Source organism: Canis aureus, chromosome 13, assembly GCF_053574225.1.
Source record: "Canis aureus isolate CA01 chromosome 13, VMU_Caureus_v.1.0, whole genome shotgun sequence".
Taxonomy (NCBI): Eukaryota; Metazoa; Chordata; class Mammalia; order Carnivora; family Canidae; genus Canis; species Canis aureus.
Genome location: NC_135623.1, coordinates 28,459,045 through 28,478,793, shown reverse-complemented (window position 1 = coordinate 28,478,793; position 19,749 = coordinate 28,459,045). Strand labels below are relative to the sequence as shown.

The following is a 19,749-nucleotide window of genomic DNA, read 5'->3' as shown; positions in this document are numbered from 1 at the left end:
TCAGGTTTTTCTTCCCCTAGTGGAAGCTACCTTTCTTCTTTTGTATTAAAAATCATCATTAAAAAGCATCTTTTGAATTCTGCTTCAGTTGGTATTTGGTTTTCTTTTGATGCTTTGGATTTGGCTAACCTTGTCTTTAATTTTTTTCTATCTTTGGCAAAGATGCCCAAGGAAAAAGAAAATCGATTCCAAGAATTAGATATGGCACCTGATGGCAACATTTGGTTATTTCAATATCCGAGCCTCTAGTTGTTTCTTTTCTAAGCAATTTCATAGGATGATTAAATCCCGTTATGGTAAAAGAACGTCAGCTAGACAGGCAGGTAGATTCTTGATGCTTCTTCATGCTGGTGTACGACTTCAGGCCAGCAGTCATAAGAAACAAAGAAAAATGTCCCTTAGCCTTGTCAGCCTCCTGTTTTGGAAGGATTTCCACATCCCCCTCCCCCGTACTTTCTGTTTATTATTCTAGGGGCAAGTGACAATGTTTTCAGAATTCCCTGTAACTTGGAGCGATTTGATTGTACTGACAGGAGAGCTGTGTGGTTGCTATGCATGAGCAAAGAAGATCAGGATGTTTGAGTCTTTCCAGTCATGAAAAGGAAGAGTCAGGCTCATTAATTTCATTACTATACAAAGTGACAGGTAGACACAGGGAAAACAAAGCCCCTTGCTTGTCTCGCTATCCACAGGACATTTTTCCTTGATTATCCAATGGATTCCTGCTGTTACAGACCCAACTTATTAATTTTCCTTTCCATTTGTTGTTTTCTCTGTGTCTCTCAACGTGTTTTTTTCTCCCTGGCAATTTGTAGCATCATTTCTTCTTTTTGTTTCTCGGTTTTTGGATTTGAACTTTCATCTTTATTTTTCTAAAGTTCCCGTGATTCTTGATTTATTTTCTGTTCTTGCTTTTGAAGGAACTTCCCTATGCCAGTCCATCTCATATATATACATATATATAGTGGCTTTTTGTTTCTTTATTTTTCCCCCCATTTAAATCTTATCCCTTTCCTTTAGAGTGGTACTTCAAGCACTGCAACTGGGAGCACATGACCTCAAAGCCCTTTGTGAATCTTGCTTGGTTTTGTAAATTCACCCAGAATGTACAATTTTCTTTATTCTCTTTTCCTTGTCAAACATAGCCATTTCCTCCCTTAAAAGACTCTCGAGGGGATCCCTGGGTGGCTCAGTGGTTTGGCACCTTGACTTTGGCCCAGGGCGCAGTCCTGGAGTCCCAAGATCGAGTCCCGTGTCGGGCTCCTGGCATGGAGCCTGCTTCTCCCTCTGCCTGTGTCTCTGCCTCTCTCTCTCTCTCTATCATGAATAAATAAATAAAACCTTAAAAAAAAAAAAAAAGACTCTCGATAGACTTCCTCCAAACGTCTGCCTGAGTAATACCACACCCGAGCACTTTATATTGCTTCTCATGCACATTTAGTTATGCTTTCTCATTTGTATTATCATATATATGATTATATATATGATTTTATTTATTTATTTATGAGGGACACAGACAGAGGCAGAGACACAGGCGAGGGAGAAGTGGGCTCCCTGTGGGGAACCTGATACAGGACTCGATCCCAGGACCCCAGGATCACGCCCTGAGCCAAAGGCAGACGCTCAACCACCGAGCCACCCAAGCATCCCTGTATTATCATATATCGATCCTTGTTTTCTAGTAGCTTTGTAATTTGCCTCTTCAACATGGTGGGAGGGGGCTACCTACCTAAAGAGAGATAATGGTACTTTCCTTTCCTTGGCTTTCTATGAAGTATCTATCAGTTGGATTGGGTATGTGGGGAGTCATAAACAAATGCTTATTGAGTAAATGAAAGCATAATTAAAGGCAGAGAAAGCCTTCTTAAAATACTCTTTAGACCTAGTGAGGACGTGGCTCCATTGGACTTCTTGTTAAAACTAAAGGATATCCTTTTTTTTTTAAATACTAAAGATCAAATACTGATTAAACTTTAGAGATGTATTTTCCAGATTGTTTAGAAAATTTGTGCAAGTATTCTTTATTTTTCTAATAAAAGCTTATGGAAAAAGCAATGAAGTTCATTTTATTCCTGTCATTTTTCCTAATTTTTATGCTGTGTATCCCCTATTGTATTATTGATACTGATAACGGTTTTTCCTTTCTTACATCCAGCACCTGTGATATTCCCTAATCTAATTTCTCATTTACATACTTCTTTCACTTCATGAGCCTCTTCCCCATGACCTTACTCCATTTGACCCTAAAACTAAATTGCAGAGAAGCTAAGGTGGTGGATTCCAGAGTCTCCATTTATAGGTGAGAACACTGAGGATCTGAAATGTGGCTTCCATAATGTGATTCATATTAGAGTCGGGATCAGACTGAGGTCTTCAGTTTTCATGCTCTTTCCATGTATTTTCATGTCCCCATTGAAAACTGAGCAAATATTCATTAATTTTATTTGCTAAGAAGAGTTTAGTTTGGTAAATATATTTGTATATGACTATCAGGCTTCCTCGAACTGAAATAATTTTTTATTGTTTATGCCAAATCAGTGACAGTTGTTTGTCAAAAAATCTGATTGATAATAATCATAGCATCATGGGCAATATCAAATATACAAAGGATGATGAATCCTGACTCCAAGTTTTGCCACTCAAATTGCCAAATAAATTTGATCCAAGTTATTTAAACTTTCATAAACCTTAGATTCAACACCTATACTGGGAGATGGGTGGAGAGAAGAGACTCTTGTATGAACTCTTAAATGATCTGTGACATGTAAATTTGTAACGTGCAAAGTACTTAGTATGGTGTGTAATGGGAAGGAGGGTTTTAAAGGCCAGTTACTGTTTGCCAGCAAGTCCTATTGAAATTTCGTAATTTGAAAATGCATAAAACTTTACTGAAAAAGAAAACTCTAAAAGTTACATAGATAATAGATGAAATACAAGCAATTTGTATGTCTACTACAATTCTTAGCATACTCGACGTGCTCTGCCCTAATGATACAGCAGAATGTCAGGGAAACATTCTAAAATAAAGATTGCTGTGCTGTCAGAAAACCGAAAGGCAAAGCATTTTGATAGTGTTTAAGCTATTCATGGATAAATAATAGAATAAATCAAACTTTTGAGAGAATAAATAATAGTTCTTTAAAATCACAGTGGCCAAACATTGTTTTTTATTCAAATAGAGTGAAGAGCATTAGAATAATATTAAAATTTGTACTAATGGAAACAAACACAATATGCACTGTTCTGTATTTTCAGTAATTAGCCCAGCTAATGCACCTGAAGTAAATGTTTTAACGCAGCAGTAAAGATATTTGTGGCAAGAATTTTACTCTTTCTAGTGGCAAAATGGTAGGTTTTGCTTGATTACACTTAGTTCTGTGGTGCTTATGCATTAACAGTATGCTCTAGGATGCTGTTTTTTTTTCCTTCAAAATTGGCCAACTATTTTAAGTGACTAAAACAGCTACCTTGAATTCAGTGTTTTTTATTCAACAATTATTTACATTTTTAAATTAGAAACATTTTTTATTAAGAACCAACTTTGTATGTAATATGTTTCCACTAAATAATACATAACATAGTTTGAGTTTATTATTTCATTTAAATACTAACATCTTCATTCATAAGTGGAAAATTTAAGGTACCAGAAATAATGTCACTGTCCACAGATCCTCGGAAAGGATCATGGCCCAATCTCAAACTCAAGCTTTTGAGCCATCGAGCTCTTTCTATTAATCCAAGCTCTGATTATTCCTTTTCAAATCAATCAATGATGATAACATTTAAGTTTACCTAGGATCATGATTTTGGTCCTTTACTATTTAAATCTTTCCAATGCCATATACATTTAATATTTCTTTTTTTTTTTCATTTAATATTTCTTATTCATCAATTTTTTTGCTGTTTCTGTCCACAATTTTCTTTTTTTTAAATTTGCCCACAATTTTCAAGAAAATGGATTCATGTAGCTGAAATTTACATTTTAGTATGTTGTAAAATAGTGAGGTAGAGAATTTCCTTAATGATTAAAAACTGTGAAACTTACTGGAAGAAATAGTTGTTGTTTTATGGTTGTTGTTTTTTGTTTTTTGTTTTTCTTCAGTACTTTACCTACCCGTAATCATCAAAGTCAAGAACCAGGTCACTGAGCAACTATTAGGATGGTTATATCCTTAGAGGATCACTAGATTGGGATACTGCCTGTAAGAAACATAATGACCTCACTATACTAGTGGCCTCTTAAGATTCTTTGAAAAACGATAGTGGATATGTTACTTAACACATCCAGGCAAATGTCTTTTTTCAAGCAATGTAAAATTTTATGTTTGAAGTTCATCTTAATGCTCTAGAGTGAAATAATAAAAAGATAATTTAGTGGGCTGATGTGAGTAATCTTTTTGATGGGGGGTCACACTATTCTCTGTGAAAAGAATGTTTACTTTAAATTATTGATAGAAGGGAAAAAATAGCAGAGCACTTAACGTAAAATAGATAATCAGAAAGAAGGATCTTGAGAAAAAACAATCAAGAAGTAGAGAACATTATCTCCTCTTGAAAAGCTTACAGCTGACCTCAGAAGGATAGCACATTGACTTATAAGTGGCAATTGATTGCTCTAAATCATTTTTAAAATCAGTGTTCTTTGAAACCTACCATACATTTGAGACAAACAGCATGAAGCTTGAGAAAGCATTCTGTGGGCATTGCAAGAGGGGCAGTAAGTAATCCTGTGTTCATGTTAACCTGGCTTAGCCCCCTACCTGAATTCTGTGTTCCAGACTCCACTCCTCGTCCATCTTGAAGCACAAGGGGCTGCCTCATTTTCCATTTACTCTACCTCCACCGTGGGCTGCTCTATGCATATTTGACACGTGGGGGAGTGAAGAGAGGGAGAATAGAACAGAGTCTGGGGGAAGCTATTTGGAACTGTTTGGTTCCCTGGCCTTTTCTCTGGTTGTCCCAGAGCAACCATCGAAATTGTGAAGTGGGGAGGAGAGGTGGTAAATAGTGTGTGGAGTGAAGTGCATTTCCAGAAGAGCTGAAGCCTGACCTCTCCTCCTGCAGTTCTCAGAAGTGGCAGAGAAAGGGGCTGGCATCTCCACGTTTCCCTACGTTATGAGAAGGGTGTTAGTTGCTTTATTTCAGGGTCTTATGGGTGAGAATTTCCGGTACAATCTCAAAAATGCAAATGTGAAAATGATGAAGACAAACTTAGAGATGTACATTCTTTCATAAAGTACGAGTATTCTGTGGAGTTGGACATGTGGTGCGATTATATAATAGTTAATGTAAAAAATGATCTTGGCTCTAGTCCTCACCCCAGTCCCCACCAATCAAACCCAAAGATTCCACAACAGCAGATGCTAACACCTACGGCTGGAAAAATATCAGAGAAGAGTCATAAGGTTGGAGTTAGATAGAAGTTTCTTTTTCTTTGAAAAGATGGGATAAATACTGTTTATTTTGAGTGATTTTGTAATTTTCTAGGCAAAACTCCAACTATGCTATAAAACAAAATAGGCTCCTTGGTAGGGGGGAAGCAAGGTATAAAGAGAAAAAGTCTTTAACACAACTGATGAGAATCATAATCAATATACAGTAATGGAAAATAAGTTTCTCAGATGGCCTGAAACATGATTACTCTGTTATTGTTACAAAGCAACACACAGGGTTCTGCATTTCTGGATCAGAATAGATTTGGATTGATTGACCTCACAGTGTCTTAAAGTTAAATATGTTTATGTGTGAATTTTAATAAATGTGAAATTAAATAATAACATTAAAATTTTAGAAAATCAGTTATAATGTTATGTATTGGTTCAACTCATCATGGTATACTAGAAGATACTAGAGGCTTGGAGTCAACTCTGAGTTTAAAATTCAGTACGCCTCTGTCTTCTTTGAGCCTTCAATTCTCTACATGAAAGGTGGCAATCACACTGAATAATAATTGTGAGAATTATATGAGACATCTGAATACCTGGCACACAGATGGGGTTAAAGAATGCTAATTCTTTCCCCCATTATAGATAATAAGAAATATATATCAAAATCTATTCTAAAATTTACTATTTTTTATCCTAAAAGTATTTTTTTTTTATCCTAAAAGTATTTTTATTGAAATATAATTGACCTACAATATCTTGTTAGGTCCAAGTATACATCATTGGGAGCCAGTATTTTTAAATATTATAAAATTATCCCCAGGATAAGTCTAGTTACCATCTGTTGTCATAGAAAGATATTACAATATTATTGATTATATTCCCTATGCTGTACATTATATCCCTATGATTTACTACCTGGAAATTTGTACTTCTCAAGCCCCCCACTCCCCCCCCCACCCAACCTGTCTGCCTTCTGGTAACTGGCAGTTGGTTTCCCGTATCTGTGTTTGCTTCTGTTTTATTTGTTTTTTAGGTTCCACATGTGAGTGAAATCATATGGTATTTGTCCCTCTGTCTCACTTACTTTGTTTAGCATAATCCTTTTTAGGTCCATCCATAATTGTCCCAAGTGGCAACATAAAAGCATTTCCTGGAAACATTTAAAATGATTGGACCCAAAGAATAAAACTGTTTACCTGCTGGGTTTCCTCCAAAGATATTGTTCTAAAAATCAAAGTAAAATAAAACTGACCCAATGTAACTTCTACAACTTGGAAGGAACATAGATAATTTGGAATTAACCCAGGGTAAAATAAGGAAGATATTTAAATTTTAGATTTACAAGAATTAAGAACATGTTCTCTAATTTCTGAGAAGGAAGAGTGAGAAGAAATAACCATTGTAGCAGAAGAGATTGAAAATGTTGGAGGCAGAGAGGTAGAGATCTTTTTAAGAGCTAACATATATTGAAAGAATTTTGAATAGAGCAGATTTGGCATATGGTCAAGTCTTACAGGTACTGAAGGTTAGCAGGCAGTTTTGTTTTTCATGCCTGGCCATCATATCATGTACAGTGTCTTTATTGGGTTTTAAGTCTGTGGCTTTAAAGTTTACTCATACTGTTTGGGGGACCTATAGTAGTATGAGAATACAGAGCACTCTTGGCCCTTATACCCTGGAGGAACAATGACAGATGGGGCTGCCAGAGGTGACTCAGGTGCCAGCAGCGAGGTGATCCCCATGTCATGCGCAGCAGTTTGCAAGGAGTATCCTTAGGTCTCATAATATGGTCAGATATTTTAATATCATAAAATGATCCCTCTCTCTCTTTAGCAGAATGGCTTGAGACACAGGTCTACTGGAAAACAAGAATGCTTTTCTGTACAAACAAATTGAATTTTTCCTTAGGACAATTCTAACACTCGGATAGACATGAGAGGGTTCTAAACTTCAACTTTTGAGTGGATTTGATCATTGGATGAGGAGTATGGGGGTGCAGATTTAGGAGCTGCAAGAGCTCAACCATGTGAGAAAGTTCAGATCTGGGAAAGGTTAAGATTCTCACGGCTTGGCATCATCCTAGGCACAAGATACACTTTTAGTTCAGAAAGATGGGATTACCAGAACAGAACAGAATGTTATTTTACAGTTCATTTTCACTGGCCCAGAGTTAATGACGCATGAGAAATTGCCGTCACTTTGTGGGTATTAGGACAGATTTGAAAATGCTGGGTTGTTGCAGTAACTTTGATTCCACAAATCTGAATTTCTTATTAGAGAGGCATTATATAAAAATGGAACTTTTTTGGTGTTTGTGGTTCTCTGAGGAAGCATCTTGTATCAGTTTCTGAAGGGGTTTTGGGGTATGTGTATGTGAAGTATGCCCCTGGGAAGTGTCTTCTCAGACTGCATATTTCTGTAACTTTGGGGCTGCCGGCATTATTAAGGGCCAGAGAACAACAGCAAAGTCCTGAACGTCTACTTTGAAGTTCAATGAAATAGCTTTTTTCTCTAATTGCTTATTTACTTCAACCTCTCATGACAAGACATTCAGAGTACTTTCCAGTTTCAGAGCAACCTAGAGAGCCTCACTGAAATGGATCAAAATGAAGCAAATCCACCAGAACAATAGTAGAAAAACTGGAGGTTCTGCTCTGGGTTTATCAAAGCAGTCCTGTATTTGAATTTATCCAAGGCCATGGGAAATAAGGAGCAGTGAAATTATAACAAAGGAAAATCTCGCAAATGAGACTGAGCAAGTTTCTGTTCTTTCCAAGGCTGTGGCTGCCTGTAGGAAAAATAGGTATTTGTAAATCTTTCTGAAGCGTGTTTGCCCTTTGCCTTGTATGTCCGCACATAATCAAAGACCTTTGAAAAAAAGCGGAGGTTCTTTAACGGCCTAGTTATGGTAGAAGTAAGATACATCTTCAGTCATTGTCTTCTTCTGATGCCGCATGTCAGCTCTAAGCCTAGACGTGTTAGGCTGTATCCAAGTCTGAATATGCAGTAAACAGGAAATTCAGTATAAGGCCCGCTATTGTTCATAATATTTAAAAACTGTGAATGGACTTTCCCCTTGTTTTGAATTTAGGTCTCTGAATTCTATTTCCTTGTAGGGAGGTCAATGTTAAGTCTAGATGTGCATGCCAAATGGCGTGTCTTTCTTTAATTGGAAAAATGGAAAATGATGCAGTGAGTACAGAGAAGAGGAAGAGAAAGCCCAGGTTCAAACTGATTACGGAATTGACCTAGGAACAACACCGGTTCGAACTGTGTGGGTCCATTTACACATGGATTTTTTTTTTATACGACTGCGAATGTGTTTTCTCTTCTTTATGATTTTTTTAACATTTGCTTTCTCCTAGCTTACTTGATTGTAAGAATATAGTATGATACATACACAAAATATGTTAATTGACTGTTGATGTTATTGGGAAGGCTTCCAGCCAACAGAGGGTATCAGTGAGTCACAAGCTATGGCAGGCTTCCAACTGTGTGGGAGTGGGTGTGCCCCTAACCCCCAGGTTGTTCAAAGGTCCACTGTATACTGAATATTTAAATTGACTTATACTGAATATTTCCTTCATTTTATGTGAGAGAAACTTCAGTTCCCCTCAGACCGTGTTTTCTCTTTCTTCATCACCAAACCTTCAAATCACCTCATGAATTTCTGAGCCCAAATGTCCCATAATTTTACCACTTTAACAATCAGTCACTTCTTTATGTTTTCCCTTCTAGTCCTTATCCATACATATATGTTTAGGGTGGCCTTCACGGTACATGCAGTTTTGTATTCAGTTTTTTTATTAGTAATTTTCACATTTTACTACATGGACTTGATGAATTCTTTCAAAGATTATTATTAAAACTTAAGCAAGAAGGAAAAAACATGATGTCTGGGGATCCCTGGGTGACTCAGTGGTTTGGCTCCTGCCTTCAACTCAGGACGTGATCCTGGAGTCCCGGGATCGAGTCTCACATCAGGCTCCCTGCATGGAGCCTGCTTTTCCTCTGTCTGTGTCTCTGCCTCTCTCTCTATCTGTGTCTCTCATGAATAAATAAATATTTTTTTAAAAAAGCATGATGTCCATTTACCCCACACTAAGCTAAAGAACTAAAAGATTATAGGTACTACTGAGGCCACCTCCGACCACCTCTGATTGCGTTTTGTTCTCTCTTCCCAAGAGGTAACCTCTACATGAATCAAACATTTTTTTATTCCTGCGCATTTCTTTATGCTTTTACATAAGTGTCTTCATAAGAACTTTTTAGACTTAACTATTTTTTTAGATGTTTTATTCCTAAGAGAACTGCAGCACACATCATAGCCAAAATCTTAACAGTTCTTTGAATTTCATGGCTTAGAGTCAAAATAGCCTAACTTCAAAACCACAGCAGTGTAGGAAATGCACCATACATGATTTGTCTTCCAAATTACCAGAGACCTCCTACACACCCTGAAATCCATGCTATGTGTATTTTGTGTAGCGGTCACGCTCTGTATCCTTGGTGGGACCATTACAGTTTACAAAAGTGACACTTTCAGGCAGACTTCCGCCTCCGTGCCTTATGTGGTCGGCATTCTCATTTCATTTGGACTGTTTGAAATTAGGGATGCTAAATCAGAGAAAACAAACATAAAACTCTGCCTTCTAACACTGTCACAATCATTTTGAAACCAAATAAATCAGAATCCTTATTCTTTAATGTACAATCCATAGGGATACATAAAATAAAGGTGTACTTTAAGTTGGTTGTAGGCTGAGAAAAATACCTTACTTATTTTTATAGCAAAACAAAATAATCTCTTTTTACATTAACTGCTTAATTTGCTTCATCTAAGCAGTTGATCTTTTTCTCCTTTTTTTTTTTTTTTCTTTTTCTCCTTTTAGGAGCTTTGTCCTTAGGGAAATAAAATGCTAAGCATTGGAAGAAAAGATGCAGATACCACTGTGATGTGTCTTAAAACATGAGTTAGTTTGCTTGCTACTTTAAAAAAATGATTTATTTATTTTGAGAGAGAGAGCATCTGAGCAGAGAGAGGGAGAAGCAGACTCCCTGCTGGGCAGGGAGTCCTATGTGGGGTTTGATCCCAGGAAACTGAGATCATGACCTGAGCCGAAGGCAGAGGCTTAACCACTGAGCCACCCAAGCACCCCTGCTTCCTTCTTTATTGATCCACTATGTACAGAAAGGAATTTTCACTTCCGAGGCCATAACCCAGTATCTGAGAGGGATATGGATATTAATATCCATTTCTAAAAGTATTTGAGGTTAATAGTGAGATGCTGTTCTTTCTTTATTCGTTCACTTAACCATATAGTTCTAGTGAGGTGATGATGATGATGATGATAGATTCTGAGTGTTGTTCAGCACCAAAAAGTGTGACTTCATTGCAATAACCACTGGCAAGATGATAGATGTAGTTGGTATTAGCCATGATACAAAAGCATCATTTAACCTCAAAACATGACTGCTAATCATCAAAACCACACTTGTAGCTATCAAACATACTGAACTACACTTGTAGAAGGAGAGGGATTGGCTGTTTTCCCACATCTCAATTAGTATCTTTGTCTGCAAGGTTAAATGTGAGTTATTTTCATCTTCAATAAATACATTTCCTTTAGCTTCAGGTAAAATTCAGTCTTGATGCATGTTGCTAAATATCTGTGGAGGCAAAATTTAACAAAATTGTCTCTATTGCTCTAAATCTTCAAGGTCATTTATCTTGGCAGTGGCCATACAGAGATTCACCTAGCCAGTTGTTACAAGCTACTTTTGATAGTGAAATGATCTCTACTGGAGAGGGTACTAGTTTTCAGCAGCTAGCTTTGAGACTTCTTACAGTTAATTTAGAGGTGATTTATGGATATATATATATATGTATATACATATATATATGGAAAAATACAGTATCCTCATGTTGTATACAAAGTCTTTGTAGTATTGCTACTCAGCGCAATTCAAGTGTAGGATAAATGAGAAATGTGAATTAATACATTGGGGTGGGCAGCATTTTACTTCTGCATCAGGCAAAGTAATTAGCATTAGCTTTTTGGAAGTATTCCTACTATTAATAAACTTTTGAAAAACCACATACTCTTTATAGTACTGTACTATATGTACATAAGCTACCGTGTGGATGCTTGCCTTAAGAAGAAAGCGAAAATTGAAGAAATCTAAGCCAAGATTGAAAGAGAAAAACTGAATACTGATGGTATAACTGAAGCTTTAGGACACAAATATGTGGAAGCCAGGGGAGGTGGGTATTGGTTAGTTGAGTTTCAAGAACAAATAATTCACTTATCACTTATTTAAGTGAGAGTTGGATCTCACCAAAGGAATATTTATTTTATTTTATTTATTTATTATTAATTTATTTATTATAGTCACAGACAGAGAGAGAGAGAGAGAGAGAGAGAGAGGCAGAGACACAGGCAGAGAGAGAAGCAGGCTCCATGCACCGGGAGCCCGACGTGGGATTCGATCCCGGGTCTCCAGGATCGCGCCCTGGGCCAAAGGCAGGCGCCAAACCGCTGCACCACCTCGGGATCCCTCACCAAAGGAATATTGATGAATATATCACCATTTTATTGTGTGAAGACTCTTCCAGCTCCAAGTACACATTTTTTTTGGTCAAAAAAAAAATTGTTTGGGTTCATTGACTCAATCCCTTTTAAGGTATTATTTATTTGAGAGACAGAGGGACAGGGAGACTGTTGGGGGTGGAAGGGGGAGCGGCAGAGGGAAAGAGAGTCTTGAGCAGAGTCCATACTGAGTGTGCAGCCTGACATGGGCCTCGATCCCACCATCTTGAGATCATGACCTGAGCTGATACCAAGAGTTAGCCGCTTAACTGACTGCACCACCCAAGTGCCCCAACCCAGCCCCTTTTAAAGATCTTGGAACTGTAGCAGGAGGAAAATACACATTTTCCTATATTTCTATCAATATACTTGATCAAAATGTTCAGTAAAATTCTTGTCATTTTAGCACAAATAGCTCAGAAATCATTGTGCTTGAGAGGATTATGGTTTGATAATTTAAATGCCATTCCAAAGCAAGCAAGCACAATAGCAAAGATTTTTTTTTTTTAAAGTCCTGGATATATTAAAATTAGTCTGTATCTAGGGGATTTTGCAGACCAACAGAACCTGAGATTCCTTTTTGAGCTCCTATTCTCAACACTGAATGGGTTTGCATTCTAATATTCAGAGGCAATTAGATACACCTGTGCTAATAAAAAAAAGGAATTGCAAATATTAGTAAGGGAAGTGTGTGTCAGAAGATGGAATTTGTTTTGCTGATTTTCTTGTCATCTGCATGTTATAGAAAGACATGGCAGTCACTTGCTTTTAGCTTTTTATTGGAAGCCATGCTCTCAATCTGCAAATTGTGTCATTTTTCAAAGCTGTAAGGGGGTTGAGGAGTAGATCATCATCATTCTCCGGTAAACTCCTCTCTTCCTACATCTCTCACCTTAGGACAAAGTAAGCTACAATTCATTTTTTTTAATTCTAGGCATGTGTTTTAATTCAAGAGATGGTTAAAGTTGCGATAATCATAATCTAGGTAATTAATTCATGTAACACCTTCTCTCTATTAACATACATCACTGTATCCTAAATGGTTAGGTGTCTAATAATGTGGCTGAGCAAATCTGTTTAGAAATCCACATCATCCCTTGTAATATGCAAGCAGAGAGATTTAGCAGTACACCACAGCGTCTTCTCAGACTTAGAATCCTCTCCTGGAACAACGGCATGTACTGTGAGTAAGGGGGGGAATCACATTTTAAAGAGGAAAAGAAGTCCTGTAGAAGGCCATTGCTCTTGTGAAAAGCCATTAACTTCTTGGTTCCTTAGAAAAACAACCATTCTCCTTTACTCTTTACTAAGAGAACACTTTTGTTCAGGTATCATACAGCTATTAGAATACTCAAGAATAGTAGGCTCCTTTTCCAGATCTGTGGGATGACTGATGACTGGATTACGTCAGGTTTGTAATTCTTTTCTTTTTTGTCACTCATTGGCCTGGGGTTGGGCATAAAAGCCAGGACTACTGATACTATATAAGGGGAATCTGCGGAAGATGGCTGGGAAGTATTGTTTTTCTCCCCGATAAAGAGATGGTTCTGAAGGTGAAAAAGACTCCTTTTGCCTTTTCTCCCCACCATCCCACTACCTGATTGGATTGTTCTGTATATCATGTTTGGAGCTGTCATAGCTATCTTTCAGTTATGCAGAGAAGGTTAAGGGAAGCTCAGTTACTGGCTTGAGAGTTACTCAGAGTTCCTGGCTCCAGCTGTAAACTAGCTCTGGAACTGCCCATGCCAAGACTTAATTCTATCTGAGGCCATTAAATGCTTTATTGTGTAAATTGCCGGTATGGGTCAGGATAAATTAGATTATGCAGCAGTAACAAACAATCCAAAGTATCAGGAACTTAAAACAACCAAAGGCTTGTTTTTCATACATGTTGGAGGTCTTTGTGGGTCAACAGAGCTTCTGGTTGTTGTAGTTACTCAAAAATCTGGATTGATGGAGTAGATGCATCTCCAAAATTGCTGGATTCAGTTCCAGAGGGAAGAGAGAGTTCTGGATAGAACTGTTAAATGCTCTAGCCCAGAAGTGACATACACCATTTCTGGTCACAACTAACCTCTCAGAACTGGTCATAGAGCAACACCTACAAGAAGGTAAGGAAGTACTGTTATGCCATCTGCCCTTAAAGAATGATCAGAAATACCTGCTGAACAGTACTGATGATAACTGTATCAGCTTAAGTTGAGAATCCTGTTATGTGCCCCAGAAGGCATCCTTAGTGTAAGGATGATGATTAAAATTACTGAATATTAGCTACGTATCAGCTGCTGTTCTGTGTCTTGACATACGTTATTGTATTCAGCATGTACAAAAATCTTATAAAGTGAGTACTATTATTCTCATTTTCTGATGAAAAATTGTCTCAGAAATTTCTTGCTCAGAATCATTAGTAGGTTAATGTTGGAGTCATGATGTCAAATTAGGCTATTTAGTTGCAGAGCCCACATTCTTAACTGCCAGGTCTGATGTCTCTAACAGTTTTGCTTTTTAAATACACACACACACACACACACACACACACACACACGTACACACCCATATCTATCGTCTGTCTGTTATCTGGTTTTCTACTATGTTAAGAAAAACTAAGCATGCGCAACTACCATACTTCTGTTGAAAAACATAAGATAAAATTTCATTAGAAAATGTGTATCAGTTACTACCCTGTGAGCTGGTGTCAGCATATTAGACAAATTTTGAATCAGTTTTCCCAAAGCAGAGGGGGGGCAGTTTTTCTTCCATGACTCAGAGGTGCAAAGTAAATTTTATAAATTTTCAAGTCTGAGGCCTCAGTCACTAATAGCATGAGCTCTACTCACCTGGGGTGAAACAAGATTGAACACACCTTTCATCATCCACAGAAAGAAAGAGGGTACCCATAGCCCAGAGCTAATCACTTGGTGGATGCTCAAATTCTGCACATAAATAAGCCTTACATTCAGATAATGACTGCAGATAGTTATTATTCATAGAAGTGTGACTACTTCTAGTTTACTCTTCTCTGGAAGACTATTTTCCTACTGGTACTCATAGACTAAATAAGGGTACATCTGAACTTTGTGATTCTGGAAGTTTATTTGACTCAGATTTTAATTTTGTCTGTCTGAGCAAGTTCTGTTCATTTACAGGGGAGATTTCCTGAATTTGGATTTTGAAATTTGGATTATGGAATTTTAATTGAAAAATTCGTCCTTCAGGTTCACAATGTTTTGTTTGGTAAGATTCCTCTTATGGAAACTACTGCTTCCTTGTTCATTTTTTTTTATTTAAGATTTTATTTATTTATTCATGAGAGACACACAGAGAGAAGCAGAGACATAGGCAGAGGGAGAAGCAAACTCCTGGCAGGGAGCCTGATGCAGAACTTGATCATGGACCCTGGGATCACACGCCCTGAGCCAAAGGCAGACGCTCAACCGCTGAGCCACCCAGGCATGCTGTGCTTCCTCATTCTTAATCAAGGTTATTTGAGTGTTACTGATCTTGTCGTCTTTTCTCAGAGCATGGGTGTGAGTCAGTCCAGTAAATGAGAGCATTCCATCTCCCCCCCCCCCAACCCCCACCCTGGGCATGAGTGGTCCATAGATGGGCACGTTATTCAAGCCTGTGTAATAGTACCCAGGTTTGGACTGTTGTGACAAATGTTAGATCTAGAAAAGTCAACAGAAGGGCAGAAATTTCCCCATCTTCACGATCTATCTCTGCATTTAGCATAGTAGGCGCTCAACATGTATTTGTTGAATGAATGAAGAAGTCACTTTATGCTGATCTTACTACACTGGTTGATTGTTAGCCTTGAGCTGCCAGGAAGCTACCGTGTAGATGCTTGCCTTAAGAAGAAAGCGAAAATTGAAGAAATCTAAGCCAAGATTGAAAGAGAAAAACTGAATACTGATGGTATAACTGAAGCTTTAGGACACAGATATGTGGAAGCCAGGGGAGGTGGCTATTGGTTCATTGAGTTCCAAGAACAAATAATTCACTTATCACTTATTTAAGTGAGAGTTGGATCTCACCAAAGGAATATTGATGAATATATCACCATTTTATTGTGTGAAGACTCTTCCAGCTCCAAGTTATTAGAATGGATGACCCAGACTGTATTACTCTAAGTCACTGACTTGAACGTTTCACTCATACAGCAACCATAAAACCATCTGCAGAGAAAGAGAGACCACAGTTGTATACGAGCATTACTCTCAAATTTAAAATATTTTAAATGAAAAAAAAATATTTTAAATGGCTCAAGGGAGTTGATATATCTGAGGATGCTTCAACTTCAGGGAATAATTCCAGAGAAGCCCTTGATGGGAGTAATAGTAGAGATATACTTACATACTGGGATTTTATTTATTAATAAAGAGTTTGTGAGAGTAGGAGCCAAGAGCTCTTTAGGACCAGGAGTAACTTATCCTGGAAGGCAGATATACTCAGCAGTGTGGCCTTTTCCTTCCTGGAAGGACTCTAGAAGGAGTGTTGTTACAAGTTCAGCTCTCAGCCTGAATCTTCCTTTATCCCTGATAGTGGCATCTTTTGTCACACACTTAAGAGCTTTGTATTTTCCTCCCTATATACAAGCTGTATAAATTTGAGTGAGTTAGTCTTTATGATGGAAATATAATGCTTATCTTATAGATTTATTCTTATTTTATTATTTTTTAAAAGATTTTATTTTTATTTATTCATGAGAGACACAGAGACATAGGCAGAGGGAGAAGCCTGCCTGATGTGGAACTCGATCCCAGGATCACAACCTGAGCCAAAGGCAGATGCTCAACCTCTGAGCCACCCAGGCGTCCTTCCTATAGGTTTATATTAAGTAAGATTCAGGCAAACTACTTAATAATTACTGGTATTATTAATTACTGGTAATCATTATTACTATCAGAAGATTCAGAGTATAACCTGTTTCTTGTCTGGTAGCGTACGAAATTTTAGCTTTCTATCAGCCTTGTTTTGATTTAGCAATCCACTTCTAGTATATGGGCTTCAAAATCATCATTTTTAACATTCTAGTCCAATTTCTATAATGAGACTTTATTCTTCTGAACTACTGTTGGGATGAAACATCTCAAACAACAGTTTTTCTAGGATTGAAGACTTAATCTTGTTGATCTCTCCAAAGTAGTGAGACCATGCGTATGGTTAGGCTCCTGCTATTAACTGTCACATGACTTGCCTAGATATCTTCAAATGATCAGATGCTAGTTTTTACGTCCTCCCTGGCGGTATTCACTACTTCTCTGTGCTCAATGCTTTGCTGGACATTTGCCTAAAAAACTTACCTGTGATCTCTGTCCAGCTGTCTGATTAAGCAGCAGCTCCCTCATCATACTGTGTGTGTCCCCCCGGCTCTTTCTGCCCCGGCTGGCTTTGTCTCCTCACCATTTACACTTTGAACTCTTTTGATGGAACACTTGGGGGTCCGTGTGAGGAAAAGCAGGAATAAGTCACAAAGTGGTTGCCTTTCAACCTCTAAGCCTGGAAAAGCCATATAGCTCCAGATAACATGCTTGAGAGTGGGAAAATAACTAAAAGATACAAAACCCCCACAAAATTAGTTTATTCTGTCAAGGATCTCCTATCTCCAAAGCCAGAAAATGAATTGATTTCATGAATTCTTGCTGGGTTCTTGTATTTTTAATATAATTACTGGTGTATTAGAATCGATCCTATCAGCAACCTCCTTTGCAGGGCTCACTTTCAACTAGGATTTCCTATCTGTCAAGAGTCTCTGGTTGACTTCAACTTTTGCCCAAGTGGTGTTTATGTGTTTGTCTCACTGGTATCTGTATCAAATCTGTTTTGCCTGCTTGTATCCCAGCTGACCTGCCTTTCAGCTTTTGCATTTTTAAAGAACATTTTATTATTCTTCTACTTTTATTTTTTGGCTAATTTTGCCTCTCTGTCTTCTTTGCTGCATAATTACATCCTATTTACTGCCAAATTCCTCTTGATGGCATTTTGAGACTCAAGACTTCCTCATTTTCCAAACACTGTGTTTGTCCATGCTTTTGATATTTCTATACCTGAATTGCCAGGATGATTTCTAGCAAAGAGGCAAGAAACGTCTTTGGCTCTCATATTATTATTTAAATAATTTTTCTTTTCCCAGTTTTTCCTTTCCTTTTTCTAAGAATGTCAGTAAGGTGCAATGGAGGTTCTCCATCACCTGCCCAATCCAACCTTTCCCTCCATTGAATCCTTGTTTAGAACATATTTCCCTTTTAAGTGACTTACTCTTGTGTACTCTCCATCCATCTCCTTCCATTTACAGGTAATCTTATCTTTTTGGTACAAAAACAATGTTCTTAACTCTCCATCAGGGGAGAACTCAACTTTGAGTATTTCCTCAGAAATGTCATCAGTCTTGCACCAACCTTTAAGTGACTAGTGTGCTTGCTACAATATGGGTGGGATTAAAATGGCCTGTGATACTAACCAGGTCAAATGAGCTTAGGTCTGCCACAGTGAACTTTAAAAATTTGACTTAACCAGTCCAACTAACCTTTGCTATTATTTTTTTAAACCGATAAGATCTTCACTGACCTTGACTTTTCTGAAAACCCAATTCGAAATGTACTTTCTCATGAATATTTTCAGCCTCCAAGATGGCTCTTCTTACTTTTCCACTGTGAGCTCCTTTAGTGCAAATTCAGAGTTTTTACTGTAGTTTCCTGTGCTTGTTTTTGATTTTCTAATCTGGAAATGTTCTCCAACTCTTTGAATATGTGTTTTGTTTTGTTTTCTTCTGTTTTAACTATGAGGCTTTTGAGTATCTAGGTTTATGTGCTGTAAGCATCTATTGTATTGTAACTCTCCCCCCTCCCAACTGTCATTACTGTGTATTCTAGAAGGTCGTTTAGCACACAACAGGCAACCCATTAAATATTGAGTGATCAGTTGCCAATGTGTAGGTGGTAGTAAAACAATCTACCATGTGTGAAGGGATTATATGTTTTTATTTTCTCCAATTGCTAGTGAGATGTTAATAACCCTGGTGTCATGAATAGTGCCTCATTAATTGTTTCTCTTACAGAAAAGAGCTGTGAATCATTGATTTTGCTTGCACTACTTTTCATTATGCCCTATATATCCCAGCAGTATTGTTAATTCAATGGAAAAATGTTTAAAACCAATATTGTAAAGTCTAACTATGGTGGAAATCATTCCTATCTCATAAATTACACCTCGAAAGTTGCTGGTTTGCAACTTCCAATATCTTTTCAACAGAAGTGAATCAAAAGTGCTAGTAAACAGAAAAAAGAACTACACGAAGACGCCTGATAGCTCTTGACTTTGGAGCACTCTTCTTGGTGTCTTAATGTCTTCTCTGTAAAAACTATACATTAGAAGCTCACAGATGATGAGATAATCACTAAAATTCAGTTATCTTCACTTTCCCTTACCTCTTATGACACTTGGAGTCAGAGACAGGTTTAACAGTTTCAATAAAAAAAAAAATCCCTCCTCCTTTGAAACTCTTGCTTTTGTTCTTTGACTTCCCATACATTTCAAGTTCTGTCACTTTATCCATGTAGCACTCCGAGCAAATGAATGCTCTGTCACCTTTATACTGAAATCTTGTTCTAGCTGGTAGGCTGTATAAGGGTGATGGAAAGGCACCATCTCAATCTTCTTGGAACTAACAGTAGCCAAGATAAGAGGTGAATACAAATGGTTATGATACAGGGTAGAATTAATGATAATTGCCTCAGAGGCAAAGGTAGAAAAAAAATGTAGAAATTCAGAGA

The 19,749-nt window shown here is 37.5% G+C and overlaps 1 protein-coding gene and 2 long non-coding RNA genes across 12 annotated transcripts in view; 1 reads left to right on the top strand and 2 right to left on the bottom strand.

The window, feature by feature from the left end:
- SYT1 (synaptotagmin 1) overlaps positions 1 to 19,749 on the bottom strand; it is a 537,260-nt gene that overhangs the window by 164,654 nt on the left and 352,857 nt on the right. The window lies entirely within an intron of this gene.
- The window catches only part of LOC144282230 (uncharacterized), a 304,549-nt gene that overhangs the window by 173,755 nt on the left and 111,045 nt on the right, over positions 1 to 19,749 (top strand). The gene's annotated exons all lie outside the window — the stretch shown is intronic.
- LOC144281599 (uncharacterized) lies at positions 16,020 to 18,815 on the bottom strand. Its single transcript, XR_013350040.1, has 2 exons — positions 18,545 to 18,815; positions 16,020 to 16,152 (listed from the first exon to the last, which is right to left on the bottom strand). It is a non-coding gene; the product is annotated as an uncharacterized LOC144281599 (long non-coding RNA).